Source organism: Carassius carassius, unplaced genomic scaffold (genome assembly GCF_963082965.1).
Source record: "Carassius carassius unplaced genomic scaffold, fCarCar2.1 SCAFFOLD_67, whole genome shotgun sequence".
NCBI classification, from domain to species: domain Eukaryota; kingdom Metazoa; phylum Chordata; class Actinopteri; order Cypriniformes; family Cyprinidae; genus Carassius; species Carassius carassius.
The window spans coordinates 101,433-106,736 of record NW_026775079.1 but is presented as its reverse complement, the minus strand read 5'-3'; positions in this window follow the sequence as shown (position 1 = coordinate 106,736).

Here is a 5,304-nt window from a genome sequence, read left to right as displayed (position 1 = left end):
TGAGCAGATTTGGGCTAGATTTCACTTTATTTGAACAGAAGCACTATTTCAACATTACTGGTCTCAGAAACCTGTAAACTGACAATCTTGAGCATTGAAGTCCTAACGTATGTTTTTGTGCATATAACTTCTAACACATTAAAAACTGTCTCACTGCATTGTAGAAATCATTTTATTTCATAAGATATAAGCATCTTTCAGTTTGGCAAGATTTGCACTGAATATTGAATAAAGCAGCTTTCTCTCATAGAGAGACAAGCTATTGAGCAGATTTGGGCTAGATTTCACTTCATTTGAACAGAAGCACTATTTCAACATTACTGGTCTCAGAAACCTGTAAACTGACAATCTTGAGCATTGAAGTCCTAACATAAGTTTTTGTGCATATAACTTCTAACACTTAAAAAACTGTCTTACAGCATTGCAAAAACATTGTATTTCATAAGGCATCAGCATCTTTCAGTTTGGCAAGATTTGCACTGAATATTGAATAAAGCAGCTTTCTCTCATAGAGAGACAAGCTTTTGAGCAGATTTGGGCTAGATTTCACTTCATTTGAACAGAAGCACTATTTCAACATTACTGGTCTCAGAAACCTGTAAACTGACAATCTTGAGTATTGAAGGCCTAACATAAGTTTTTGTGCATATAACTTCTAACACATTAAAAACTGTCTCACCGCATTGCAGAAATCATTTTATTTCATAAGACAAGTATCTTTCAGTTTGGCAAGATTTGCACTGAATATTGAATGAAGCAGCTTTCTCTCATAGAGAGACAAGCTTTTGAGCAGATTTGGGCTAGATTTCACTTCATTTGAACAGAAGCACTATTTCAACATTACTGGTCTCAGAAACCTTTAAACTGACAATCTTGAGTATTGAAGGCCTAACATAAGTTTTTGTGCATATAACTTCTAACACATTAAAAACTGTCTCACCGCATTGCAGAAATCATTTTATTTTATAAGACATAAGCATTTTCAGTTTGGCAAGATTTGCACTGAATATTGAATGAATCAGCTTTCTCTCAGAGAGAGACAAGCTTTTGAGCAGATTTGGGCTGGATTTCACTTCATTTGAACAGAAGCACTATTTCAACATTACTGGTCTCAGAAACCTGTAAACTGACAATCTTGAGCATTGAAGTCCTAACGTATGTTTTTGTGCATATAACTTCTAACACATTAAAAACTGTCTCACTGCATTGTAGAAATCATTTTATTTCATAAGATATAAGCATCTTTCAGTTTGGCAAGATTTGCACTGAATATTGAATAAAGCAGCTTTCTCTCATAGAGAGACAAGCTTTTGAGCAGATTTGGGCTAGATTTCACTTTATTTGAACAGAAGCACTATTTCAACATTACTGGTCTCAGAAACCTGTAAACTGACAATCTTGAGCATTGAAGCTCTAACATAAGTTTTTGTGCATATAACTTCTAATACATTAAAAACTGTCTTACAGCATTGCAGAAATCATTTTATTTCATAAGACATAAGCATCTTTCAGTTTGGCAAGATTTGCACTGAATATTGAAGGAAGCAGCTTTCTCTCATAGAGAGACAAGCTTTTGAGCAGATTTGGGGTAGATTGCACTTCATTTGAACAGAAGCACTATTTCAACATAACTGGTCTCAGAAATTTGTAAACTGACAATCTTGAGTATTGAAGTCCTAACATAAGTTTTTGTGCATATAACTTCTAACACATTAAAAACTGTCTCAACGCATTGCAGAAATCATTTTATTTCATAAGACATAAGCATCTTTCAGTTTGGCAAGATTTGCACTGAATATTGAATGAAACAGCTTCCTCTCATAGAGAGACAATCTTTTGAGCAGATTTGGGCTAGATTTCACTTCATTTGAACAGAAGCACTATTTCAACATAACTGGTCTCAGAAACTTGTAAACTGACAATCTTGAGTATTGAAGTCCTAACATAAGTTTTGTGCATATAACTTCTAACACATTAAAAACTGTCTCAACGCATTGCAGAAATCATTTTATTTCATAAGACATAAGCATCTTTCAGTTTGGCAAGATTTGCACTGAATATTGAATGAAACAGCTTCCTCTCATAGAGAGACAATCTTTTGAGCAGATTTGGGCTAGATTTCACTTCATTTGAACAGAAGCACTATTTCAACATTACTGGTCTCAGAATCCTGTGAACTGACAATCTTGAGCATTGAAGTCCTAACATATGTTTTTGTGCATATAACTTCTAACACATTAATAACTGTCTTACAGCATTGCAAAAACATTGTATTTCATAAGGCATAAGCATATTTCAGTTTGGCAAGATTTGCACTGAATAGTGAATGAAGCAGCTTTCTCTCATAGAGAGACAATCTTTTGAGCAGATTTGGGCTAGATTTCACTTCATTTGAATAGAATAACTATTTCAACATTCCTGGTCTCAGAAACCTGTAAACTGACAATCTTGAGCATTGACGCTCTAACATAAGTTTATGTGCATATAACTTCTAACAGATTAACAACTGTCTTACAGCATTGCAAAAACATTGTATTTCATAAGGCATAAGCATCTTTCAGTTTGGCAAGATTTGCACTGAATATTGAATAAAGCAGCTTTCTCTCATAGAGAGACGAGCTTTTGAGCAGATTTGGGCTAGATTTCACTTCATTTGAACAGAAGCACTATTTCAACATAACTGGTCTCAGAAACTTGTAAAGTGACAATCTTGAGTATTGAAGTCCTAACATAAGTTTTTGTGCACATAACTTCTAACACATTAAAAACTGTCTCAACGCATTGCAGAAATCATTTTATTTCATAAGACATAAGCATCTTTCAGTTTGGCAAGATTTGCACTGAACATTGAATGAAGCAGCTCTATGTCACAGAGAGACAAGCTTTTGAGCAGATTTGGGCTAGATTTCACTTCATTTGAACAGATGCACTATTTCAACATTACTGGTCTCAGAAACCTGTAAACTGACAATCTTGAGCATTGAAGCTCTAACATAAGTTTTTGCGCATATAACTTCTAGCACATTAAAAACTGTCTTACAGCATTGCAAAAACATTGTATTTCATAAGGCATAAGCATCTTTCAGTTTGGCAAGATTTGCACTGAATATTGAATGAAGCAGCTTTCTCTCATAGAGAGACAAGCTTTTGAGCAGATTTGGGCTAGATTTCACTTCATTTGAACAGAAGCACTATTTCAACATTACTGGTCTCAGAAACCTGTGAACTGACAATCTTGAGCATTGAAGTCCTAACATATGTTTTTGTGCATATAACTTCTAACACATTAAAAACTGTCTTACAGCATTGCAAAAACATTGTATTTCTTAAGGCATAAGCATCTTTCAGTTTGGCAAGATTTGCACTGAACATTGAATAAAGCAGCTTTCTCTCATTGAGAGACAAGCTTTTGAGTAGATTTGGGCTAGATTTCACTTCATTTGAAAAGAAAGCACTATTTTAACATTACTGGTCTCAGAAACTTGTAAACTGACAATCTTGAGAATTGAAGTCCTAACATCCGTTAGGACTTTTTAGTGAAACCATTATCGTAGTGGATCCATTTCTGCTATTTGTGCATATAACTTCTAACACATTAAAAACTGTCTTACAGCATTGCAAAAACATTGTATTTCATAAGGCATAAGCATCTTTCAGTTTGGCAAGATTTGCACTGAATATGAATAAAGCAGCTTTCTCTCATAGAGAGACAAGCGTTTGAGCAGATTTTGGCTAGATTTCACATCATTTGAACGGAAGCACTATTTCAACATTACCGGTCTCAGAAACCTGTAAACTGACAATCTTGAGCATTGAAGCTCTAACATAAGTTTTTGTGCATATAACTTCTAACACATTAAAAACTGTCTTACAGCATTGCAAAAACATTGTATTTCTTAAGGCATAAAGCATCTTTCAGTTTGGCAAGATTTGCACTGAATATTGAATCAAGCAGCTTTCTCTCATAGAGAGACAAGCTTTTGAGCAGGTTTGGGCTAGATTTCACTTCATTTGAACAGAAGCACTATTTCAACATAACTGGTCTCAGAAACTTGTAAACTGACAATCTTGAGTATTGAAGTCCTAACATAAGTTTTTGTGCATATAACTTCTAACACATTAAAAACTGTCTCAACGCATTGCAGAAATCATTTTATTTCATAAGACATAAGCATCTTTCAGTTTGGCAAGATTTGCAATGAATATTGAATGAAACAGCTTCCTCTCATAGAGAGACAATCTTTTGAGCAGATTTGGGTTAGATTTCACTTCATTTGAACAGAAGCACTATTTCAACATAATTGGTCTCAGAAACCTGTAAACTGACAATCTTGAGCATTGAAGGCCTAACATAAGTTTTTGTGTATATAACTTCTAACACATTAAAAACTGTCTTACAGCATTGCAAAAACATTGTATTTCATAAGGCATAAGCATCTTTCAGTTTGGCAAGATTTGCACTGAATATTGAATAAAGCAGCTTTCTTTCATAGAGAGACAAGCTTTTGAGCAGATTTTGGCTAGATTTCACTTCATTTGAACGGAAGCACTATTTCAACATTACCGGTCTCAGAAACCTGTAAACTGACAATCTTGAGCATTGAAGCTCTAACATAAGTTTTTGTGCATATAACTTCTAACACATTAAAAACTGTCTTACAGCATTGCAAAAACATTGTATTTCTTAAGGCATGAAGCATCTTTCAGTTTGGCAAGATTTGCACTGAATATTGAATAAAGCAGCTTTCTCTCATAGAGAGACAAGCTTTTGAGCAGATTTGGGCTAGATTGCACTTCATTTGAACAGAAGCACTATTTCAACATAACTGGTCTCAGAAATTTGTAAACTGACAATCTTGAGTATTGAAGTCCTAACATAAGTTTTTGTGCATATAACTTCTAACACATTAAAAACTGTCTCAACGCATTGCAGAAATCATTTTATTTCATAAGACATAAGCATCTTTCAGTTTGGCAAGATTTGCACTGAATATTGAATGAAACAGCTTCCTCTCATAGAGAGACAATCTTTTGAGAAGATTTGGGCTAGATTTCACTTCATTTGAACAGAAGCACTATTTCAACATAACTGGTCTCAGAAACTTGTAAACTGACAATCTTGAGTATTGAAGTCCTAACATAAGTTTTTGTGCATATAACTTCTAACACATTAAAAACTGTCTCAACGCATTGCAGAAATCATTTTATTTCATAAGACATAAGCATCTTTCAGTTTGGCAAGATTTGCACTGAATATTGAATGAAACAGCTTCCTCTCATAGAGAGACAATCTTTTGAGCAGAT